Source organism: Salvelinus alpinus, chromosome 9, assembly GCF_045679555.1.
Source record: "Salvelinus alpinus chromosome 9, SLU_Salpinus.1, whole genome shotgun sequence".
Classification (NCBI taxonomy): Eukaryota; Metazoa; Chordata; class Actinopteri; order Salmoniformes; family Salmonidae; genus Salvelinus; species Salvelinus alpinus.
The window spans coordinates 27,782,349-27,808,951 of record NC_092094.1 but is presented as its reverse complement, the minus strand read 5'-3'; the positions used below and the strand labels follow the sequence as shown (position 1 = coordinate 27,808,951).

Here is a 26,603-nt window from a genome sequence, read left to right as displayed (position 1 = left end):
GGAATGGGAGAAGGTCATGTGGTCTGATGAGACAAAAATAGAGCTTTTTGGTCTAACTCCACTCGCCGTGTTTGGAGGAAGAAGAAGTATGAGTACAACCCCAAGAACACCATCCCAACCGTGAAGCATGGAGGTGGAAACATCATTCTTTGGGGATGCTTTTCTGCAAAGGGGACAGGACGACTGCACCGTATTGAGGGGAGGATGGATGGGGCCATGTATCGCGAGATCTTGGCCAACAACCTCCTTCCCTCAGTAAGAGCATTGAAGATGGGTCGTGGCTGGGTCTTCCAGCATGACAACGACACGAAGCACACAGCCATGGCAACTAAGGAGTGGCTCCGTAAGAAGCATCTCAAGGTCCTGGAGTGGCCTAGCCAGTCTCCAGACCTGAACCCAATAGAAAATCTTTGGAGGGAGCTGAAAGTCCGTATTGCCCAGCGACAGCCCCGAAACCTGAAGGATCTGGAGAAGATCTGTAGGGAGGAGTGGGCCAAAATCCCTGCTGCAGTGTGTGCAAACCTAGTCAAGAACTACAGGAAACGTATGATCTCTGTAATTGCAAACAAAGGTTTCTGTACCAAATATTAAGTTCTGCTTTTCTGATGTATCAAATACTTATGTCATGCAATAAAATGCAAATGAATTACTTAAAAATCATACAATGTGATTTTCTGGATTTTTGTTTTAGATTCCGTCTCTCATAGTTGAAGTGTACCTATGATAAAAATTACAGACCTCTACATGCTTTGTAAGTAGGAAAACCTGCAAAATCGGCAGTGTATCAAATACTTGTTCTCCCCACTGTATATTGTGAGGATGATATCTGTAAAAGAGATGTGTACTAGAACAATGCAAGTCCATTATGTGAGAGGAGTAGTGTCACATTCCCCAGGCAGGCTGATGTGTGCAGGGGAGGGAAAGGGGAAGGTACACTGACTCACCCAGCCACCCCACTGCACACACAGCAAGATGAATCCTTTGATCCACGGAAGGGAAAGAGAAGTGGAGTGAAAGCTATTGGGACTTATTGTTCTAACAGGTGTTTGTATAGCCCTTTCTTTCCCCAGACATCAGACAGAGGAGAAAATGAAAAGAAAGAGAGATTGACACAGACAGAGAGAGAGAGGCCGGTAAAGGGAGAACCAGACAGAGACAGGGCGTCAGTGCCTACATTAGGGCGCCTCACACTCTGTCCCTTGTTTACCCCAGACCTCTGACCTCTAATCACCTGACTGGTCCATTCTCCCTAACTGGCACTTCCTGCCTTTTATCATCATCATCAACCCCACCCTCCAGACCCTCTCTCCCTCCTACAGTCTCTCTTTACCTTTCTGTCTCTCTCTCCTTCTCTTTGTTTCTTTGATTGTTTCTGCCTAGTCTGTTTGTCACTCTAGCTCTCTCTAGCTCCTCTCTCTCTAGCTCGCTCTAGCTCCTCGCTCTTTCTAGCTCTAGCTCCTCTCTCTAGCGCTCACTCTAACTCCTCTCTAGCTCACTCTAGCTCTAGCTCCTCTCTCTCGCTCTAGCTCTCTCTCGCTCTAGCTCTCTGTAGCTCTAGCTCTCTCTAGCTCCTCTCTCTAGCGCTCACTCTAGCTCCTCTCTAGCTCGCTCTAGCTCCTCTCTCTCGCTCTAGCTCTCTCTCGCTCTAGCTCTCTGTAGCTCTAGCTCTCTCTAGCTCCTCTCTCTCTCTAGTTCCTCTCGCTCTAGCTCTCTCTCTCTAGCTTTAGCTCTCTCACTCACTCTCTCTAGCTCTCACTCTCTCTAGCTCTCTTTCTCTCTAGCTGTAGCTCGCTCTAGCTCCTCTCTAGCTCGCTCTAGCTCCTCACTCTCTCTAGCTCTCACTCTCTCTAGCTCTCACTCTCTCTAGCTCTCTCTCTCTCTAGCTCTCTCTCGCTCTAGCTCCTCTCTAGCTCGCTCTAGCTCCTCTCTAGCTCGCTCTAGCTCCTCACTCTCTCTCTCTCTAGCTCTCTCTCGCTCTAGCTCCTCTCTAGCTCGCTCTAGCTCCTCTCTAGCTCGCTCTAGCTCCTCTCTAGATCGCTCTAGCTCCTCACTCTCTCTCTCTAGCTCTCTCTCTCTCTAGCTCTCTCTCTCTCTAGCTCTCTCTCGCTCTAGCTCTCTCTCGCTCTAGCTCTCTCTCGCTCTAGCTCTCTCTCGCTCTCTAGCTCTCTCTCGCTCTAGCTCCTCTCTCTCTAGCTCTCTCTCTCTCTAGCTCTCTCTCGCTCTAGCTCCTCTCTAGCTCGCTCTAGCTCCTCTCTAGCTCGCTCTAGCTCCTCACTCTCTCTCTCTCTAGCTCTCTCTCGCTCTAGCTCCTCTCTAGCTCGCTCTAGCTCCTCTCTAGCTCGCTCTAGCTCCTCTCTAGATCGCTCTAGCTCCTCACTCTCTCTCTCTCTAGCTCTCTCTCTCTCTAGCTCTCTCTCGCTCTAGCTCTCTCTCGCTCTAGCTCTCTCTCGCTCTCTAGCTCTCTCTCGCTCTAGCTCCTCTCTCTCTCTAGCTCTCTCTCGCTCTAGCTCTCTCTCTCTCTAGCTCTCTCTCGCTCTAGCTCTCTCTCGCTCTAGCTCTCTCTCTCTCTCTCTGATAATCTCTGCCCATCTCTCTGTTTATATCCATCGTGAATTTCTCTCTCCATTACTTGCTTGTCTGTCTCTGTCTCTCTCGCTGTCTCCTCTCTCTCTGTCTGTCTGTCTGTCTGTCTGTCTGTCTGTCTGTCTGTCTGTCTGTCTGTCTGTCTGTCTGTCTGTCTGTCTGTCTGTCTGTCTGTCTGTCTGTCTGTCTGTCTGTCTGTCTGTGTCTCTCTCTCTCTCTAGTCTGGCCTGGCGGTGTGTTTGTTCACAAGTGTGAGACCAGTGTGTGGCGAGGCGGTATCCCACACACTCCCACCACCAGAACTCCCAGAATGGAGAGGATCTGAGGGTTGGGGCTTGGGGTCAGTGTGTGATGTGAGCATACTGTTGACTTAAACCCTGACTGGCTTTTGTGTTCCACACTGAGGGGCTCCATGCATGACTGAGGGAGAGGGAGCCCTTCCCTGGCTGTGGGTTGACACTGGTCTAGACTGGATGACAGCAGAGGAAGAGATATAGGCTATCACGTTTGCTTCTCTCTTTCGTATTGTTGAACTGGTATGAACTGTTTTCATGCACAGACAAGACAATGGCCTGTTGTAGTAGTACAGATGAAATGAGGTGAGATTACGATGATTTCCAAATGAGATCATAAAGATAGACTTATATTATTCCTTGACTGTGACAAGTATCATGGCAGAAAACAAAGGCTTTGTTTCTAACTGCTGCGGGGTGTGCTATATTTAAGAGTAAACCATACAATGATCTAAGCCATCCAGACTTTCTCTATCTTCATGATACACAGAGCAGAGCTACAATAGCAGGAGCAATAGTTCGACGCTGACCATAATGATATGGCTATGTTATACTTAGCTCTGCTAGGAACAAACAAAGTATTACTATTGCCTTGGTCTGGCTTACCCTGACCACAGCCTATGCCAACAAAAGTTCAGAACTCAGTGTGTTGTTGCAGGCTGGGACATATTCAATTAGACAAGCAATGAAGCAAAATGTTTAGAAACTTATTGGACTGTAGTCACTTCTTCGTTTCAAAGTGTTTTCTCCTATTGGATCCTGTTGAACACAACGCTGTATTTTGCCTTCTGTATGTTTTAACCTCTGTCTGTCTGTCTGTGTCTGGCTGTCTGTCTGTCTGTCTGTCCGTCCTTTCCCCACCTGTTGAAGGAGGTTTTCTGGGAAACAGTAGAACAAGAGAGGGAGGTCTCATCTCTGAAGAGGGGGAGGGGAGACGGTTGAGCCTTAGACTTAATGCTATTCAAGCCTGATGCAGAACAGTCAACAAGAAAGAACCTATCGGCTGCATGAGTCCCCCTGAGCCCACCTCCCTCCACAGGACCTATTGAAGAAGTGCCAGGAAAGAGAGGTCTATTTATCTTCCTCCTTCCTCAGATACTGACTTCTTCCTGCCTTTTCTGCCCTGATCTACTGTTGGCTTATTGCTCTCTGGACAGATTTATGTGTGTCCTTAGTAAAGTTATTATGGGCTCTGATTGAGGCCAGCGGAAGGGTGATCCAGGTTGTGGGTTTGGGAATGCTCTCAGTCTTTAGTGTCCTGGGACTGAACATTGAGCGGGAGGAAACGGGGCTGTATTGGGTTTGACTGCAAAGATGATGAAGCTTTTTAGACCTTATCTGTTCTTTCTTTGCCTTCTTTCTTTTTGCTTGATGCAAACTGGAGGGGGGGTTGACTGTGTTATAGAAAAGTAAGGTTTAGGGGGGTGATGGAGGGAGGGAGGTGAACCAGAATCAGGGTTTACAGGAGACATGGCGATTCTCCTTTAATCCCAGAAAGCAGCCATTCAACTTGCCATTGACCAGCTTTTCAAGCTTAATAATGCCAAAATATATTTGATACTTATCAAATAATGTTTTTGTTGAGCAACTATTGTCATTTCTGCCGTCATGGCTGATACGTACTTCCAAAAAAAGGTCAAAATAAAAAGTTACATGCAACTGAAAAAAATCCTTGTCTGGAAAGAATCTAAGTATTGTTTTTGACCAAGTGTGCCAAATCCACCTCTTTTGCTCCTGCAATATTAGTAATGGATTTGAAATACACACAAATAAAGCCTATCTAGAAATATACAATCACTGTAAAATTGTACCCTATATTGTCTACTTAATCTACTTACATGAAATATTATTGCATTCCGTGTAGCATTTGTGAAACAACAGATTGATATGACGTTCATACACTATTGTAGGTGGTAAAATCAATGACCTTTCCAGCCAACCTGTGCTTGGCAGTAATTCCAATTTCATTGGAGGTGGATTTGGTGCATGCGCACTTGGTAAAAAAAACAGATTCTTTCCAGACAATAAATGTTTTTGGTTGCATGTAACTTTTTATTTAAAAATAAATAAATACATTTGGAAGTACGCACTGACTGTAACGACAGTAATGCTAGTTGCTCAGTGAAACTCAATTTTTTGGAAAGTACAGAACGTATTTTGACATTAAGCTTGAAAAGCTGGTGAAAGGCAAGTTGAATGGCTGCTTTCTGGGCTTGAAGGAGAATTGCCATATGTCTCCTGTAAACCCATATTCTGGTTCAGGAGAGAGGTACCCTCAGGAATGCCTGGAAGGGGACCGTGAAATCTCAAAGCCTTCAGATTAATCCTTACATCACATCTAACTCACCTTGCCCTCAGCTCTCATTGGCTCTGTTTGACTTTTGGGATTTACCAGCTAAGTAGTTCCTAATCGTAGGGAAAAAGACTGACTTCTCGATATTGCCCTTTTAAAACTTTACTTCCCTCTGGCACCTTCTGCTTTTCTCACCCAGGTCATCAGCAACGGAACCTCGAGGGTTCTCTCCCTTCACTGTAGTTCCAGTCAGAAGTGGACTACTGTGTGTGTGTGAGAGAGTATTACTGGATCTGTTGTGGATCTGACCTCTTAAATGTGTCAAAAGCTTGTGTCCGTGGACAGAAGTGTCAGATGTGAGCAAACTCTGAGGGGTCCATAGTTCAGGCTGAAGTAAAAAGCGAAGCCTGGTTTATATGGTTTCATTAAGTTTGGGGGACATATATGGGTTATTGCAAGACAAAATAGCCCCATTATTTAACATTTTAGTCTCAATGAGTCTGTTTGTGAATGTGTTTAGTTAAAGACTGTTATGAATCATGTCAGTTCAGTCTTGGTAAATTAGACTAATGCTCAGGTTGTGTGTTGATTTTTAGTGTGTTTACCCTAAAGGCCATAGGATGTCCTGCCGTGACAATACCAACACAACATCTATTTGGCCTGGCACGGCTCCAAATACAGCCTTAATAGCTTAGCAGGAACCACACACACGCATCTGATTGTTTTGAGGGGTTTCCCTGTTTCTTTGTGAAACAGACTAGGCTATATCCAAGAGAGGGCCTGCTGTCTATTTGAAGGGCCTGCTTTACTGGGATCCTCCTGAGTATCAGTGACCAGCCCTGGGGTTTTGGGTTGGGGAGACGGGAGAGGCAGAGGGAATCATGTAGTATGGGAGCGCAAGAGAGATGGAAGGAGAGCGAGAAGGGGAGAGAGAGAGAGAGAGAGTGAGAAAGGGATGAAGAGAGAGAGAGGTGTTAATGGAAAACAGGCCTCAGCTCCTGCTGTGATGCTCCCACACACAACCATTGGTAATGCTAGGCTCTCTGGTGTGTGCGTGCGTGCGTGCGAGATATTCTGCGCTTATTCCAGGAACAGAAACGGCAAAGTTTGAATTTGGGCCTGAGTGTGCATTAGTCAATGTGCACGAATGATCAGTGTGTGTTCTGTGTTTGTCCTATTTCCCTGTTGTGACAAGATTGGTGATTAACCATTGTGTGTGTGTGTGTGTGTCAGAGGAGGCTGGTGGGAGGAAGGGCACATTGTAATGGCTGGAATGGAATCAATGGTATGGTACCAATTATATGAAAACAACGTGTTTGACTCCTTTCCATTAATTCCAGCCATTACAATGAGCCCGTCCTCCTATAGCTCCTCCCACCAGCCTCTGGTGTCTCTCTGTAGCTGGTGTGGATATTGAGACCGTTGATTCCAGCAAATGATACTGAGTGTGTTACTGAGAATGAACGAGGTAGGGGGAGAGGGAGAGAATACTCTTCTACTCCCAGTACCTGGGGAGGGGGAGGGGGATGCCCTGTCAGCAGCGTGTGTCAGGGCGGGGTGAAAGGGGAGCGACTGGGAGGGTGTGTTTCTGTATGTCAGAAAGGGAAGGGTGAAGAGGGAGGGGTAGAGAGAAGGAGAGTTCAGCAGTCACTCAGATCTTCCTGAAGCAGCCATTGAGCGAGTGACGGAGAGAAAGAGAGAAACAGAGGGGAACAAAAAAGAGAGAAAGGAAGAATGAGAGAAACAGATGAGTAGCAACAGACCGATCTGTTTAATCCCCAGCCACCTTGTCTGACTCGGACCCCAGCTGGACTTTACACACTCACTCACTCCTGCGCTGGGACTACACTTCCTGATCCCTCTCTCCAGAGCCCGGAGGCGCGAGTGGAATCTACCCGAGAGAAGGAGAGAGAGAGAGAGAGAGAGCTGTTAAGGAAGACATTTCCACACCTGGTGAGTGTGGCATATGTTGCTCTGGGAAAAAGTGTGTGTGTGTTTCTCTGAGTGAGTGTGGGTTTGTGTGAGGGACTTTATATGAGTTTGTGTTCAATGTCCCTGACCAGGCTACTGTGTCTTTAAATGTATCTGTTGCTGCTAGGCCCCCTCTGTGGCACAACTCAAACCTGTTAGGGGGAAACTGTCTGCCTGACCTGTGTGTGTGTGTGTGTGTGTGTTTCTGCATGATAAGGCCATGGGTATCTCTTCCACAGCCTGCACGTCAGCTCTTTTTACTTTCGCAGATTAAAGATTCATTTTTGGAGGGCACGCGCAGAGTTCACTCACTGCCTATACAAAGCTTATTTAACTGTTAGCGTGCTACACATTCTAAAATATTAACTTATTATCCTAACCTGTTTGTGTGTGTTTTTAGAGTCTGTAGTTGTTGTTCAACCATGTGGATTGATTAGGGAGCCCGAGATTTTATTGTCTGGCGTACTCTGAGAGTAAATAGCCATACTTCGTGTGTCGTGTGTCGTGTGTCGTGTGTCGTGTGTCGTGTGTCGTGTGTGTGTGTGTGTGTGTGTGCGCGTACATGTAAGTGTGTGAGATGGTTGCGAAGGGAGGGACGTAAATGTATTTAAACTCGAGCACATTTTCAACCAACTGTCTCCTCAGTCAGTAGATTTTCTTTTGTTTTTGACATTTAGAGAAAGTTTGTGACAATTGAAAATAGATGTGATAATTGAAAATAGACTACTGCGGTGTGTTTCCAGCTGGATGTAATGATGTCAGACCCCCAAACAAGAAACCATGGTGTCTAAATTAAAATGAAGTGGTAGAAGTGTTTCCATGAACCATTTAGACAAACTGTGTATTAATAAATTGGCAACAGCCAGTATGCCCTCCCTCCTATAGGTTTCATGTCTCAGAAAGAATTGACTAATATTTGTGTGCACACACACACACACACCTACAGCATGGTTAATTTCCCATTACATTGGGCTGGGTGGAGCGTACTCTGAGGGATGGCTGTGTTCACTGCGATGTTATATTTAATGGCCTTTTTACTGCTTCACTACACCTGGAAAAGCATGGCCCCTTTTCTCCTCCTCTGTTATGAAGAGTGTGTGTGTGTGTGCATGCGTGTGTGTGTCTAGCTGTAAATTCATGTAATGTAGTCTTGCTGAGCGCAGTTAGTTCATTCTAACTGATGATGTGGGTGTATAAGGTGACTGTCCTCATGCTGTGAAGTGGCTCTGCCTGTCATTGGTTACCTACTGCAGGTGGTCTCAAAGCAACAGTATGTGAATGTTTTCATGAGGGAAAGTATTACTTGTTTCTTGTCTAGGTGTGTTAGAGAGAGTGAATGTGTGTGTAATGTGATGGACAGACAAACAGTGTGTGATCTATCAGGAAGGAGAGTGCACTGTGTGATTTAAAGATCGATCCAGTGCTGCTCTCCTCACTGGCACTCTTCTACCTCTCTCTCACAGACAGACACTCAGACACCTGTATATTTCATTATTCTAATCTCTGTCTCTGTTTCTCAGTCACTCACTCACTCACTCACTCACTCAGTCACTCACTCACTCACTCACTCACTCACTCACTCACTCACTCACTCACTCACTCACTCACTCACTCACTCTCTCTCACACATATGTTCACCCAGGCCCTAACTGGGTGGCAGGAACCAATAGCTTCCGGTCTGTTTGTTTCTGGAGGAAAATGTTTGATACCAATTGCTGCATGTTTGCCTTCGGTCAACCAGTTAGAGAGAAGTTCTAATGGAAAGTCCCTGGCAGTTTGGCTGTGGTCATTTAGTACGGCAGTGAAAGATAACCTTCTGGGCCCTCTGAAAACCTCTAGATCAGAGGTCAGACCAAACTCCCTCACTGTCAGACTACATCCTGATAACCCACACACCTCAGGATTTGTTGCTACTGACAACAAAGTCTACCTGAGTGACGGTGATTTATGCTTTCCACTGCACTGTCAGCTTCACCCCTGGCTCTGTCTGTTTCTTACTGCTTCACCTCTTTCATCCTGACCTGTTTGTGTGTGTTCTGTCAAACCTGCTTGGCCTCAGACTTCTAGGTTGATCTATATGATCCTGACCTGTTAGAGTTGACAGTGTTGCCAAGCCTCCGGACACCTGTGAACGTGGAGGCGAGGGGCAATGTGTGTGTGTGTGTGTGTGGGTGCGTGTAATGAGATTTATCTTGACGCAGCTTGTCTTGTGACCGTGGCAATGCAAATATCCCACAATCCCCTGGGAGAGTCGTGTGATGCCATACGTAGACATGGCAATGGGGTGTTGTGTTTGAGGAGCCATGTTGACTCACAGCATCTTACAAAACCATAAATAAGGCCGGTCTCTCTGCCAGGGGAGGGCCTGAATACACACACGTACATACATACATACACACACAGGGGCCTGAGAGAGGGGCTTTTGGCACCAAGCAGAAGGCAAGCTGTGAAGGTTTCTAAATCTATGACTAAGGGAGTAGAGGCAGGTGTTCTTGACAGTGACTTGCCTCCAATCAGAGTTGAAAGACGTTGCTTTAAACTGAGATCTATTATCTGTGAACATCATAGAAGTATGTCAAAGTTGCCTCCAAGAACAGGTAATAGAAGTGAAAAGCTCAAATCTAACTTCTTCAGCCCTCTCAAGATTGACCATTAGGAGGGATACTAGGTCAAAACGGACTGAAAAATCAGCACCTAGGGACATTTTCTCATCCTATAGTAGTACATGGTAACATCCAGGGCAGCCTCTGTCCACTGATACACACAGACATAGTCAGACTGGTTGGCATTCCTCAGGTTAGGGACTGTGCACTTTCAACACAGTCTCAGCACACTCTGGCGCTTCACTTTCACAGCTCAGGATCTTCCATGGGTGAAGAAGACTTGTTGTCACTTTGAACAGTGTTCTATTTGGTTCTTAGAGCTGTATGTAAACCCCTATGCTCACCACAATGTGATGCAAAGATCTCCCTGTCATGGAGATTAATGGATAAGGCCCTGTTCTCAGTGTCTTGACTCATCCCTTTGTTTAGTTAGGGCGCTTGTTTTACATTGGCCTTTTCCCACTGACATATGTTCTCTTGACTTGCTCAGTAGACTCTCCATGTTGCTCTGTGGACTGGTTGTACCACCATAAACACACTGTTAGGAGAGTTTCTCTTTGAAATATTGAAATGTGTCTGAGCTGTGTGTGATAAAGAACATCCTGAATGGATACCAGCCACTAGAGGTCTTCACGGATACTGTACCCAAATACCCGATCTGGGACCCAGAATTCGAAATAATGTCAAGGATGTGGGTTGGATCTGATATGATTGTCACAGGTCTCGGGTAGAGGTCGACTTCCCAGCCGATTTCAAGTTTTCATAACAATCGGAAATCGGTATTTTTGGGTGCTTATTATTATTTTATTTTTTACACCTTTATTTAATCTTTATTTAACTAGGCAAGTCAGTTAAGAACACATTCTTATTTTCAATGACGGCCTAGGAACGTTCTTCCTCGTTTAGGGGCAGAACGACAGATTTTTAACCTTGTCAGCTCGGGGGATCCAATCTTGCATTGATTACATTGCACTCCACGAGGAGCCTGCCTGTTAGCGAATGCAGTAAGCTAAGGTAAGTTGCTAGCTAGCTTAACTTATCTTATAAAAAACAATCAATCAATGACTGGCATTGCTCCCATGTGTACTTAACCATAAACATCAATGCCTTTCTTAAAATCAATACACAAGTATATATTTTTAAACCTGCATATTTAGCTAAAAGAAATCCAGGTTAGCAGGCAATATTAACCAGGTGAAATTGTGTCATTTCTCTTGCGTTCATTGCATGCAGAGTCAGGGTAACAGTTTGGGCCGCCTGGGTCTTTGCGAACTAATTTGCCAGAACTTTACGTAATTATGACAACATTGAAGGTTGTGCAATGTAACAGGAATATTTAGACTCATGGATGCCACCCGTTAGATAAAATACGGAACGGAATAAACTTTTTGTTTTCGAGGTGATAGTTTCCGGATTAGTCAAAGGTATTTGGTTTAGAGAGAAATAGTCGACGCGTTATAATTCCTGTAATAACTTGCGGCTGAATCTGAAAGGGGTTCCTTCGTTATTTTACCGTTCATGTCTTCCATAGAGAATGTCTTGATCTACTTCAAATAAGGCCTGTGTTTCGTGCAGGCTTAAACCGCCTCGACGTTTTGATACCCGTGTAAATCTCACTAGGATAAGGTAATGTTTGTCAACATATTTTCATAAATCCACTCTACAATTTTCGCTTATATTTAGCCAATATTGATCAGAGTTACCTTGTCCTATGGATATCTACACAGTTATAAAATTGGCACGGTGATGTAAGCCTACACGAAACACAGACCTTATTTTAAGTGAATCTAAAAATATCCTATGGAATAAATGAAGGAACCGCTTTTCAGATTTTGCTAGGTTTCGTGGGAATTATGACTCGCACTTTGGTTGTCAATTCTTACCATGCCCATTATTAAAATAGGATTTCCTGCATATAGAAATTAAAGTTTTTGTTTTCAACATTCATCACAGGTAACTTAAACTCTATTTTTATTCAAACAGTTGAGAGTATTTGTCTCCTAAGCAGACTCTTCAGTATCATTGTCACTTCAGAGCTGTGTGCGTGTGTGTATTTATGTATTATATTAAGTTAAAATAAAAGTGTTCATTCAGTATTGTTGCAATTGTCATTATTACAAAAATGTGTGTGTGTGTGTATGATATATATATATATATACAGTGGGGAGAACAAGTATTTGATACACTGACGATTTTGCGGATTTTCCTACTTACAAAGCATGTAGAGGTCTGTAATTTTTATCATAGGTACACTTCAACTGTGAGAGACGGAATCTAAAACAAAAATCCCGAAAATCACATTGTATGATTTTTAAGTAATTAATTCACATTTTATTGCATGACATAAGTATTTGATACATCAGAAAAGCAGAACTTAATATTTGGTACAGAATCCTTTGTTTGCAATTACAGAGATCATACGTTTCCTGTAGTTCTTGACCAGGTTTGCACACACTGCAGCAGGGATTTTGGCCCACTCCTCCATACAGACCTTCTCCAGATCCTTCAGGTTTCGGGGCTGTCGCTGGGCAATACGGACTTTCAGCTCCCTCCAAAGATTTTCTATTGGGTTCAGGTCTGGAGACTGGCTAGGCCACTCCAGGACCTTGAGATACTTCTTACGGAGCCACTCCTTAGTTGCCCTGGCTGTGTGTTTCGGGTCGTTGTCATGCTGGAAGACCCAGCCACGACCCATCATCAATGCTCTTACTGAGGGAAGGAGGTTGTTGGCTAAGATCTCGCAATACATGGCCCCATCCATCCTCCCCTCAATACGGTGCAGTCGTCCTGTCCCCTTTGCAGAAAAGCATCCCCAAAGAATGATGTTTCCACCTCCATGCTTCACGGTTGGGATGGTGTTCTTGGGGTTGTACTCATCCTTCTTCTTCCTCCAAACACGGCGAGTGGAGTTTAGACCAAAAAGCTCTATTTTTGAATCATCAGACCACATGACCTTCTCCCATTCCTCCTCTGGATCATCCAGATGGTCATTGGCAAACTTCAGACGGGCCTGGACATGCGCCTGCTTGAGCAGGGGGACCTTGTGTGCGCTGCAGGATTTTAATCCATGACGGCGTAGTGTGTTACTAATGGTTTTCTTTGAGACTGTGGTCCCAGCTCTCTTCAGGTCATTGACCAGGTCCTGCCGTGTAGTTCTGGGCTGATCCCTCACCTTCCTCATGATCATTGATGCCCCACGAGGTGAGATCTTGCATGGAGCCCCAGACCGAGGGTGATTGACCATCATCTTGAACTTCTTCTATTTTCTTCTATTTTCTAATAATTGCGCCAACAGTTGTTGCCTTCTCACCAAGCTGCTTGCCTATTGTCCTGTAGCCCATCCCAGCCTTGTGCAGGTCTACAATTTTATCCCTGATGTCCTTACACAGCTCTCTGGTCTTGGCCATTGTGGAGAGGTTGGAGTCTGTTTGATTGATTGTGTGGACAGGTGTCTTTTATACAGGTAACGAGTTCAAACAGGTGCAGTTAATACAGGTAATGAGTGGAGAACAGGAGGGCTTCTTAAAGAAAAACTAACAGGTCTGTGAGAGCCGGAATTCTTACTGGTTGGTAGGTGATCAAATACTTATGTCATGCAATAAAATGCAAATTAATTACTTAAAAATCATACAATGTGATTTTCTGGATTTTTGTTTTAGATTCCGTCTCTCACAGTTGAAGTGTACCTATGATAAAAATTACAGACCTCTACATGCTTTGTAAGTAGGAAAACCTGCAAAATCGGCAGTGTATCAAATACTTGTTCTCCCCACTGTATATATATATATTTTTTTTAAATAAATCGGTCGATTTAATCGGTATCGGCTTTTTTTGTCCTCCAATAATCGGTATCGGCATTGACAAATCAGAATCGGTCGACCTCTAGTCTCTGGTATGTGTAATTTTAACTGACTTGTCCAGAAGGGCCCTTGCATTTCCGAATGAGACTGCTGCAGTAGAGAGCGAGAGAGAAATTGTATAATTTATGCTGCTGCTCTTGCTTTTCACGAGAGTGGAGCGTTGATGTTGGCCAATCCTAAATCATCAAAGCGGCAATATGGTACAGTCATAGAGCCTCGCTCCATGTGTGGCAAAAGTTAGGAGATTTCTAATGGAATTAAAATGACGGAATTAAAAGTTAAAGGAGAAGGATCGGCTACAACGACCAAGAGCCAACAGGTAGGCAATCTGCTTCTTAATATTCTGAATGGAGTTGTTGTTATTTGCAACTGTAGGATGAGAAGGCGCATGCACTGAAGCCTCAGTTAGCCCAGTTAGTCAGCCTAGTTAGTTAGTTAGTTTAATAAATCCTCTCAGGGATCGGCGTCCCACTAGCGGGACAACTTCTGATGAAACTGGAGGGCGCGCAATTCAAATAAATAATCATAACAATTATGGATATTAAACATTTAGGTACATACAAGTGTCTTATATTGGTTGAAAGCTTAAATTCTTGTTAATCTAACTGCACTGTTTGATTTACAGTAGCTATTACAGTGAAAGCATGCCATGCGATTTGTTTGAGGACGGCGGCCCACATCAAAATATTTTTCCGCCGGCACAGATTTCATAAATTCACAAATAGCGATTAAATATTCACAAACTTTTTGAAAATCTTCCTCTGATTTGTCATCCAAAGGGTCCCAGCTATAACATATACTGTCGTTTTGTTAGATAAAATCCTTCTTTATATCCCAAAAAGTCTGTTTAGTTGGCTCCATCGATTTGAGTAATCCACTCGTTCAACATGCAGAGAAAGGAATCCGAAAATCTACTCCTAAACTTTGTTTCAACAAGTCAAAATCCGTTTCTATTTATTCCTCAGATACCCTACAATGTAATCAAACTATAATATTTCTTACAGAAAGAAGTATGTTCAATAGGAAACCGATTTTAGCATGTGTGTCTGGTCTTAATGGCGCGGGAAAACATGAATTTCCAAGACTGTGTCCCTGTACTAAAACTGATATTTCTTATTCATTTTGGAGGTTACAAGCCTGAAACCTTGAACATAGACGGCTGACACCTAGTGGAAGCCATAGGAATTGCATCCTAGGAGCTAGAATTGAGTGCCATTGGAAGACCATGGTCTCTCCAAAAAATTATATTCTGGTTGGTTTTTCTTTGGGTTTTCTCCTACCATATCTATTGTGTTATACTCTCCTCCATCAATATTTAAACACTTCTCCAAACTTCAAAGTGTTTTCTTTCCAATGGTACCAATTATATGCATATCCTGGCTTCAAGGCCTGAGTAACAGGCAGTTTACTTTGGGCACGTCATTCAGGCGGAAATTGAGAAAAAAAGGGCCTAGCCCTAAGAAGTTTGACTAGCTTCTGGTCCCGGTTTGATGCAGTGCAAGACAGGTACTACGTATTCATATTTGATGATAAATAAACTAGCTATGGCAGCTATTAGCCTACTATAGCAAGAGTTGGCTTGGTTGGTTGCTGTCTCTTATTTCTCCCTCCCTACTCCCCATGTCACTTGCTCGCAGCACTGCCCATCCCCCGCCTGCTAGAGTGGCACCTCTCTCCCTCTCGCGCTTTATCAGCTCCGGTTAATAAAGTAGTTCCTGGGGGTTGAGATATCTTCCCTAGGAGAAATTATTCTCAACAGACTGGCTAGTGTCAACTATGGACCCCTGACTATGTGTGTGTGACTGTCCGTGAGTGCTTGTGTATGTTTATGGTAAGTGGGGTGAAAGGGAGGTTTCTAGGGCTGGACAGAGCGAGGCAGATATATAACCCTGCTCCAGTAAGGTATCTGGGATATGAGGAATCCCACCGTAAATCTATATCGTCCCCTTTACCCTTCCACTCATCCTCCACTCTATCCCTCCATCATTTCACCCCTCCACTTAGAGAGCAAAAATCGTTACTCGTCCCCCAGTTTAATGAGAGACAGAGTTGTGGCTGGCACCTCCCCATGAGTGGCCTTAGCCCTATAGATCCCCACTGCATAACCCACACCAACCACACTCAAGTCAATACTACCTTCATAGCTTCCATAATCATCCACATACTCTGCTCCCCTGACACCATACACCTTCTGCACCTAACCCCACACCTTACTCCCCCCTCAACCTTACCTCTGTCCTTCAGTCATCTCACTGAATGCTTTCACAACAAACATTCCTCAGGGTGTATGAATCCCCACTCTCCTGTTTTTAAAGTACAGATCTCACATGAACACACACACACACTCTCACACTTTTGCCCTTATCCCACTCTCCCAGGGATAGTCACTCTCTCCCTAGGTCAATATTAGGTGTGTGATAGGAGGTTAGCATACCTCTGACCTTAACCATGGAGCCACATGTTAATCTACAACACCTGTTTATTACCTAAGCTGTGTATTAGATTGACAAATGTTTCACTAGTGTTCAGGAGAAGAAATATAGTAGAAGGAGAAGAAATGGAGCTGTAGGAAACTAAGACGTTATAGTGTAATGGGATAGCATTGGCTGTTGGTTGACACAGTATCCCATGCATGGCCCCAAGTTATAACAAATATTTCCCTAGTGTTAGGGTGAAGGAATGGAACTAGATGAGTTCAGTTTAATTGAAACCAGTGTTGAAGGGATTGAGTTTGTTATTGTTAACTATCCATTGCATGGCCCCAGCTAAGTTGAGAGACTTGGGAGGTAGCCTAACTGGGTGGAATGCAGCACAGATCTCATCTGTTAAAACATTCATCCAGCCCGCAAGTCCTTGTTTTGCATTTGGAGTCATATATATTGACTGTCTGTCCCAGCCTTGTTAAAGTATGCACACCTACACTAGTCTGGACTGGATCCTAAAGACTCTCCCACTGTCGTTTGGTTTTAGGCTATAGACAGTGGTGTAGTGGAGGGTAAATGCAACTAAATGCAGTTTAACCACCATTTGTTTTTGCACGACAGAGAGCGTTACTTTATTCACCATGACAGGTGATCAGTTTACCCAGCTATTTGTTTACCACAACAACATTGGCTATAGACAACTCTCAACATAGTATTTGGGGTTTAACATATAACACTTGGAATGGGTCTCATTTGTAACATTTTGGAGCATGCTGCTGGAACATTAAATCCCAAAAAGAAAAAGAAAATAGCAGCCTGAAGTGGCCCTACTGTAGCTTTTTGACTGGTAAGAAGCTTCAGGAGGGTGGTCACGTGTGTTTGTGAGGCAGAGGTCTTGGGTTCGAGCCTCGGTGTGAGCCGAATCAGGAGGAAGCGGTACTCCCTAAGCAAGCAGCGGGACGTCCTTTACATTAGCAGACATAGAAAGAGCCTTAAATGACTATTGAGACCAGCCCAGTGCTACTGGAGGTCAACATGCGCACACACAGATGAGACTAGAACAGGGCCTACGAATATAACTGTCCTCAGTGCAATTTAAGGGTACCAACTTAGTCAGTCTTGTAATTGCACTCTCCGTTCTTTAATTAAGTCAATGAGTACATTTACATGCACACAGTAATGCGATTATAGTCAGACTAATATAGTTTGCTAAAAAAAAAATACAAGCTTTGAAAGAAGAATGATTTCCCTAATAATACTGTTTAAATAAACGTTCTACAACAGCGAACATATTATTTGGAAGCATATTTGTTTCTGTGTTAGGACATAAACTCTGCAATAAAAGAAACGTCCCTTTTTCAGGACCCTGTCTTTCAAAGATAATTCGTAAACAATTCAAATAACTTCACAGATCTTCGTTGTAAAGTGTTTAAACACTGTTTCCCATGCTTGTTCAATGAACCATAAACAATTAATGTACATGCACCTGTGGAACGGTCATTAAGACACTAACAGCTTACAGACGGTAGGCAATTAAGGTCACAGTTATTAAAACTTAGGACACTAAAGAGGCCTTTCTACTGGCTCTGAAAAACACCAAAAGAAAGATGCCCAGGGTCCCTGCTCATCTGCGTGAATGTGCCTTAGGCATGCTGCAAGGAGGCATGAGGACTGCAGATGTGGCCAGGGCAATAATTTGCATTGTCCGTACTGTGAGACGGCGCTACAGGGAGACAGAACGGACAGCTGATCGTCCTCGCAGTGGCAGACCACGTGTAACAACACCTGCACAGGATCGGTACATCCGAACATCACACCTGCGGGACAGGTACAGGATGGCAACAACTGCCTGAGTTACACCAGGAATGCACAATTCCTCCATCAGTGCTCAGACTGTTCGAAATAGGCTGAGAGAGGCTACACTGAGGGCTTGTAGGCCTGTTGTAAGGCAGGTCCTCACCAGACATCACCGGCAACAACGTCGCCTATGGGCAAAAACCCACCGTCGCTGGACCAGACAGGACTGGCAAAAAGTGCTTTTCACTGACGAGTCATGGTTTTGTCTCACCGGGGGTGATGGTCGGATTCGCGTTTATCGTCGAAGGAATGAGCGTTACACCGAGACCTGTACTCTGGAGCGGGATCGATTTGGAGGTGGAGGGTCCGTCATGGTCTGGGGCGGTGTGTCATAGCATCATCGGACTGAGCTTGTTGTCATTACAGGCAATCTCAACGCTGTGCGTTACAGGGAAGACATCCTCCTCCCTCATGTGGTACCCTTCCTGCAGGCTCATCCTGACATGACCCTCCAGCATGACAATGCCACCAGCCTTACTGCTCATTCTGTGCGTGATTTCCTGCAAGACAGGAATGTCAGTGGTCTGCCATGGCCAGCGACGAGCCCGGATCTCAATCTCATTGAGCACGTTTGGGACCTGTTGAATCGGAGGGTGAGGGCTTGGGCGATTTCCCCCAAGAAATGTCTGGGAACTTGCAGGTGCCTTGGTGGAAGAGTGGGGTAACATCTCACAGCAAGAACTGGCAAATCTGGTGCAGTCCATGAGGAGGAGATGCACTACCGTACTTACTGCAGCTGGTGGCCACACCAGATACTGACTGTTACTTTTGATTTTGACCCCCCTTTATTCCGGGACACATTATTCAATTTCTGTTAGTCACATGTCTGTGGAACTTGTTCAGTTTATGTCTCAGTTGTTGAATCTTGTTATGTTTATACAGATATTTACACATGTTAAGTTTGCTGAAAATAAACGCAGTTGACAGTGAGAAGACATTTTTTTTCTTCTGAGTTCATAAAGTTGGTGTAACGCTCGTCTGATGAAGAAGAAGTGGACCAAGGTGCAGCGTGGTACGTGTTCATGATAATTTGGTGCAAACACAAAACAGAAAACAACTACCCACAAAAACCATGTGGGAAAAAGAGGGTCTGGACTGGAGGAAGACTCTGGAGGGAGGAGACGTAGAGACAGCCTGGTGCGTGGGGCTGCCACAGGGCCCACCAGGCTGGGGAGACCTACAGGAGGCCTGGTGTGTAGAGGAGGCACCGGATGAAGCGGGCTGTGGGGGAGCACTGGAGATCTGGTGATTAACACTCGCACCTCTCCATTAGGCTCAATGCCCACTTTCGCCCGGCACGGGCAGAGCGCAGGCATAGGACGAACTGAACCCTCCCAGCGCCCCAGAGACACAGTACGCAGAGCCGGCGCAGGATACCCTGGGCCCGAAACGGCGCACCGGAGACCAAACGCGCTGAGCTGGCACAATCCGCCATGGCTGGATGCCCACTCTCGCATGGCACTTGCGGAGGGCTGGCATATAGCGCTCCGGGCTATGAGCGCGCACTGAATGCCTGACCAGTACCATGCTGCTTCCGGTAAGCACTGGGAGTTGGCTCAGGTCTATCGCCTGACTCCGCCAATCTCCCCGTGTGCCCCCTCCCCCAATTTTTTGGGCTCTCGTGGCTGCTGCGCTTGCCTCATATCACCGCCGCCTAGTTCTTCCTTTGGGCGGCGATATTCCCCAGCCTGTCTCCAGGGTCCCTGTCCGTCCAATATCTCCTCCCAAGTCCAGGAGTCCTGAACCCTCTGCTCCTCGTTACCACGCTGCTTGGTCCGTTTGTGGTGGGTAGTTCTGTAACGCTCGTCTGATGAAGAAGGAGTGGACCAAGGTGCAGCGTGGTATGTGTTCATGATAATTTATTAAACCTGAACACTGAAACAAAATAACAAATTAGAACAAAACGAAACAGTTCTGTCTGGTGCAAACACAAAACAGAAAACAACTACCCACAAAAACCATGTGGGAAAAAGCTACCTAAGTATGGTTCTCAATCAGAGACAACGATAGACAGCTGCCTCTGATTGAGAACCACACCCGGCCAACACAAAGAAATACAAAACATAGAAAAGAACAGAATGCCCACCCAAATCACACCCTGACCAAACCAAAATAGAGACATAAAAAGCTCTCTACGGTCAGGGTGTGACAGTTGGTATGTGTAAACTACTAAGACGCATACGTTCAGTTGTTTCAAACTCAAACTTCACTCGCGCTAAAGAAGGAGGCTTGCTCGGCTAGACAGCCGATTTAAGGTGTGTGTGTGTGTGTATATATATATATATATATATATATATTTTTTTTTTAAACTGGTCCTAATTTTTCAAAACATTGCCCAGAAAAACAGGTGTTCTAGTCAGCGTAGGTTTACTTCGATATTTACCTTATACTGATTTAAGATAAGTAGAGTTGGGTGTTTACATGATTATTGCATAATCTGCCTACTGCCATAATCAGTTTAACATCAAATTATTACTGTGCATGTAAACATACTCAATGACCCAAACCTCAAACCCACGGCTCCGTGGGGTCACGGTTTGGTTTCGGGACAGCGGGAAACAGTTACTGTCGTTTATTTTATTTAAGAAAATACAAAGTGTTGGTATTCCTGATTCGATATATGATCATGAGTCATAATGCCTAAGGAGAGCCCAATCAGGAATACTATCACTTTGTATTTTCTCAAATGAAAACACACGATCACTCATCAACAACAACACTAAAGTAAAGTGCAATATACATTTGACAGTGAAATCAATATGTAAACATAGCTCAGATATTGTATCGGCCTATGCTATAATGTTTTCTTACAAAGAGAAAAATATGCGCACGTGTGTGACTACTCAAAGAGGGCGTGTCTGTAGCACTGTACTTCTCGTCTCCCACTCTGGGGTAATGTGACGGGCTGTCACTACGTAGCTGTCTGTAGCCCTGGAGGTCCATCCATCTGTAGTAAACGCAACACATGGTGCATTGGCCAATTCATTGACATCTTCAGATTTAGCTTGCTAGTATAGAGTGGGTACTACCTGTTTGCTGAAATGGGTGCGAGAGTGCGACGTTCGTAACGTGGCGCGAGCACTCTCATGAGGTGCTGAGTCTGAGTCTATTCTCAACCACCAAGAATCGGTGCATATCCGCGGCTATAAACATACCTATCGCTCTTGTTATTTTTTGGGCCCGGTCAGATTCGGCAGCGAAAGGCTGCTTGTATGTAGAGGGGAGAGCAAGTTTGTATTGTTTTTATCCAGTGGTAGGAATACTGGGGTGTGTCAACATGTTTGAGGTATTGGCAGCTGCATAGACTATTCTCGTTTAGCAGTGGCTACATAGTACTGCTAACTCTGTTTCCATCGCCGTTGTAATCTACTGGGAAGCAAACATTTTCCCCAACTGGAGAATTAAACGACGGTGGAGAATCCTCCTGTTTTATTGACTCATCACTCGCCATTGTACAGAACAAGTGCCCAGCTGCGCCTCGCAAAAGGACAGTTTGAAATGCGGCAATTAAGATTTGAATTTTAATTACAACGTGCGCATAGGCTCTAGTTGTTTTAACGGAATAGCCTGAAATGTCATTTTTCTGCTCCGATTCACTCAAAAGGCATACAACGCAGCGTAGGCATAACCTATAGGCCTAGTGTGTTTATGATTATTCGGTACACCCCTAATTGTGTGTGCGTTCTGCATTTGTGTGCACTGTGTGTGTGTGTGTGTGTGTGCGTGATCTCGACTCTGCCAGGCCTGCAGTAGTGCTGAGTCAGGTAGAGAGTGTATAATTACACATAGAGGTGCCCATCAGCAGTCTGTGTCTGTAGCCTAGGGAAAAGGGATATCTAGTCAGTTGCACAACTGAAGGCGTTGAACCGAAAAGTGTCTTAGGCATTTAACACAACCCCTCTGAATCAGAGAAGTGCTGCGTGGATTGAAGTCCACATCATCGGCTCCAGGGAGCAGTTGTTATTCGGGGTTAACTGCCTTAAGGGCAGAATGGCAGATATTTTCCAATTTGACAACTCTAGGATTTGAACCAGTGACCTTTCGGTTACTGGCCCAACGCTCTTAACCGATTAGCAATACAACCTCCTGTTCTCTGTAGAGCTCAGTAATCACACCAGTCACTCCTCTCCATCTCTCAAGGTGCTGAGTAATGATGACAAGGCTAAGTCCTCTTCTCTGTTCTAAAACCTCATCACCTTCAGGCAGCCAGGCCAGTCATGTATTTCTCTCAGTAAAAAGGCTGTATAGGGCTGAGCCACAATGAGTAACCTTCTATTGTCCCCAAAAACTTTGGCAGCAGTATAGTTTACATTAGTAAATAAAGTGTTTATCCAGTTGGAGTAGTTGTGGTAGTGTCTGAGGTAGGGCTTAGGAACTAGACCTATGAGTAAGCCTTTATTGTTGTCTTTATTAGTCCTAAAGCTGTGCCTGCTACATCGTTCAGCACTCCCCAAACTTTAATTTTTGCTGACGCGTGTCAAACACCCACCTATAATAGAGTTTTACCGACCTACCAAGTAAACAGAAGCAAAATGAATCAGAGCCTGTGACCCAGCACTGGGAACACTAATCTAGTGAACAGAGAGTATAGTCAGTTATTTTTACTATTTTCTACATTGTAGAATTGATTGGCTCAAAAGCATTAAGAAGGAAAGAAGTTCCACAAATTCACTTTTAAAAACACACACCTGTTAATTGAAATGCATTCCAGGTGACTACCTCATGAACCTGGTTGAGAGAATGCCAAGAGTGTGCAAAGCTGTCATCAAGGGAAAGGGTGGCTACTTTGAAGAATCTTTAAATAGACATTTTATTTTTATTTTGTCTAACACTTTTTGGGTTACTACATGATTCCATATGTGTTATTTCATAGTTTTGATGTCTTCACTATTATTATGCAATGTAGAAAATAGTAAAAATAAAGAAAAACCCTTGAATGAGTAGGTGTCCAAGTGTTTGACTGTTACTGTAGATGGGTAAACTGTTGAGCTAGGCTAGTTAAAGCAGCCACGGCAGTGAATCTAGTCATGCCAGGGAGTTGATGAGGTAGGGGTCATTAGTGTGAGTAAACCTTATATTCTTCTCTTAGCAGGATTTAACCACTGATTGGACCTGACTATATCAACTGTTTTGTCCATGTGTGTTTTCTCTGCTATGGTTTAGAGTACGACCCTGTCATCAAGTCACCGTCCCACTGACTGACTCTGACTGCTGCTGATGAGAAGTCAACTCCTTGGTCAGTATTGCCATGCTTGGCGTTACACGTGGGTGGAGAAGAGTAGCTAGTTAATGCCCAGACACCCAGACTGTTTTTAACCCTGTGCTGCTTGGCTACAGGACTGACACTCTGCTGTGAGGTGAATGAAGCTGTCTGTCTGTGTCTGCCTGCTGGTCTGTGAGCCTTCTCATATTTTTTACCTGGTTAATAATCAATGACTTTGTAAAACTTATGTTGTTTATATGTAATCCAACTGGGTGGTTACTCTGCATATTTTAAACTGAGTGAGATGTTGCTCAACTGTGCCTGCACTATTAAAGGACCACTAAAACACTGTTGAGGTGCTTTGAGGACAATATAAAATATGTTGTAATTCTTGCTGCAAATTAACCCATAAAAACCAGTAATCCAATCAGTATAATGTGTTGATACTGATGTCTGGAGCAGTGGTGTGTTCTATGGTAGTGCCTGATGCCTCCTGCTGTCATTAGCATCTGAATAGAGCTACCACTGACAGACAGAGGGGATGTTTTCAGAGAGGCGCTGCCGGCCGGTCACGTGTTTGGGATTTGTTCAGAGAAATATTTGCCAAATTGAATGTGCTGTGAAATGCATTATTCATGATTTGTTTCTGCGCTTCATTCGCTGGGAGAACAGGCAACCGCTCAGTCTAATTAGCAAGCTGTGTGTCTAGAGAGGCTGCAGCAGCCTGGCCCCCTCTGTGCGAGAGAACACACACACACACACACAGCCATATGGACTCTGAAACAGGAGAAAACAAACCTGCCTCTACCTCCACACACAGGGAACGTTCTGCTTTCTGATGTTTTGCTAAGAGCGCCAACTAAACTAAACCTTCCGTTGAGGTTTTGTTGTTGTTCAAACCTCTTTACTTCCTTGTCACAGACTGTAAAGGCTACAGTAATCTGCTCCAGTCTTGGGTGTGGTTCTGTTGGAAAAGTTCTCCAGGAATCAAAGTATTTTATAGGGCTGCATGTGGAGGCTTCAGAAGATCAGAGATCTTATTTCTTCCAGGGCCTGTGACCAATCCCTGTTCTCTACTGCAGTCAGTCAGCCAGTCAGTAACTGCAGCTCTGTTGGTGGACAAAACTACAGCTAATAGTTTCTGCATGTGAACACTTGTGATTAGATATAGCTTACTGCTAGATGCAGTTCTGTGTCTGTGTTCAGAGTGTCAGTATGCCACAGGATCTTGTCTTTCTCATCCTCAGACATCAAGCATGTTAGAAACCCCTAGGCTGCTTGCTCTGTAAAGTTGTAAAAAAAGTACAAGAAGACTGCACTCTGAGATCTAGTACAAGAAGACTGCACTCTGAGATCGAGTACAAGAAGACTGCACTCTGAGATCGAGTACAAGAAGACTGCACTCTGAGATCTAGTACAAGAAGACTGCACTCTGAGATCTAGTACAAGAAGACTGCACTCTGAGATCGAGTACAAGAAGACTGCACTCTGAGATCGAGTACAAGAAGACTGCACTCTGAGATCGAGTACAAGAAGACTGCACTCTGAGATCGAGTACAAGAAGACTGCACTCTGAGATCGAGTACAAGAAGACTGCACTCTGAGATCGAGTACAAGAAGACTGCACTCTGAGATCGAGTACAAGAAGACTGCACTCTGAGATCGAGTACAAGAAGACTGCACTCTGAGATCGAGTACAAGAAGACTGCACTCTGAGATCGAGTACAAGAAGACTGCACTCTGAGATCGAGTACAAGAAGACTGCACTCTGAGATCTAGTACAAGAAGACTGCACTCTGAGATCGAGTACAAGAAGACTGCACTCTGAGATCGAGTACAAGAAGACTGCACTCTGAGATCGAGTACAAGAAGACTGCACTCTGAGATCGAGTACAAGAAGACTGCACTCTGAGATCGAGTACAAGAAGACTGCACTCTGAGATCGAGTACAAGAAGACTGCACTCTGAGATCGAGTACAAGAAGACTGCACTCTGAGATCTACAGTATGCTCCCATGGGGTTTATTAAAACATGTGTTAATGTTTCCTGACTCTTGTACAGACGGAGCCTATTCTTTGACCTGCAGCACCTGGATGTGTGTATGTCATATTTTCTTTTGTACATGTTCTGTAGTGGAGACATCAGGTGGGGCAGTTAGATTGTCAGAACCCTGCTGGATGATGATGATGTGACCTAACTGGCTGCTCTCAGCTTATATCCGTGCCAGAGCTCTTATCAGCCTCACTTGGAGCTGTGAGGGACGGAGGAAGAATGGAGGGAATGAGGGATGTAAAAAGAGGACAAAATAAAGTTTCATCAACAGTTTTATTACAGTGTTATTGCTGTCCCAGGTGGAGCAGAATGGTCATAAAACAGCCAGACAGCCAGACAGCCAGACAGCCAGACAAGACAGAACCAACAAAGCCAGTAATGAGTGTCAAGCCTAACAAACAAAGCAAGCGAGAGGACAACATAAATATTTGGGCGCCCGCTGTGACACAGTGCTCTACATTACTAGTGGGAGCGCCTCCACTGTGCAGATGGGGCCAGGGTGGTTGGTGCCAGCCTGTTACAGTCTCTGTCTCTGCCCAGGGGTAGAGTGACACAGCAGGCAGAGTCGTGCACATCACTAGGGCATTGCCCACTACCCAAACAGCCACAAAGAAACTCATTATCACACTGTTTACTTCAGGGAGCTGTTTACTTTTGTGTATCAAGGACAGTGTGTGTTTTCCTTTGAATGACGATAATAGAGAGAGCGAACAGTAGAGGGAGAGAGAGAGAGAGAGTGTGTGTGTAAAGAATGAGTGTGTTTAAAACTCTGTGTTTTCTTGGAAATTCTTTCACAGAGACACTCAAAGTCAATCTTAAATGAATCATTGTTTATTGTCAGCGCGCTGGAGAGGTTCCAACCAACTCAATGCACCATAGTACACATGTCAATCAGGAGCTCTCTCTGGGCAGACCCAGCAGTTGTCTTATATACGGCTATACACAGACATGTTATATTTGCATGATTTAGCATAATTAATGAATCATTACCGTTTTGTTTCATTCATGTGACCGACCAATACTGGTTCATAACATGTGACAGACCAATACTGGTTCATAACATGTGACAGACCAATACTGGTTCATAACATGTGACCGACCAATACTGGTTCATAACATGTGACAGACCAATACTGGTTCATAACATGTGACAGACCAATACTGGTTCATAACATTTGACCGACCAATACTGGTTCATAACATGTGACAGACCAATACTGGTTCATAACATGTGACAGACCAATACTGGTTCATAACATTTGACCGACCAATACTGGTTCATAACATGTGACAGACCAATACTGGTTCATAACATGTGACAGACCAATACTGGTTCATAACATGTGACAGACCAATACTGGTTCATAACATGTGACAGACCAATACTGGTTCATAACATGTGACAGACCAATACTGGTTCATAACATGTGACAGACCAATACTGGTTCATAACATGTGACAGACC

At 44.6% G+C, this 26,603-nt stretch overlaps 1 protein-coding gene across 6 annotated transcripts in view; it reads left to right on the top strand.

Moving 5' to 3' along the window:
- Positions 1 to 26,603, top strand: part of LOC139584592 (ras association domain-containing protein 7-like) — a 73,267-nt gene that overhangs the window by 9,511 nt on the left and 37,153 nt on the right. Inside the window, exons 1-2 of one of the 6 annotated variants that reach the window (XM_071416623.1) lie at positions 6,775 to 7,122; positions 23,047 to 23,119. The exons of 2 other annotated variants lie outside the window; for them this stretch is intronic. The gene's annotated coding sequence lies outside the window, so the exon portion shown is untranslated. Of the gene's footprint in view, positions 1 to 6,774; positions 7,123 to 23,046; positions 23,120 to 26,603 lie in introns of those variants that run through there. 3 more of the 6 variants (XM_071416626.1, XM_071416622.1, XM_071416620.1) reach the window with 3 other exon arrangements.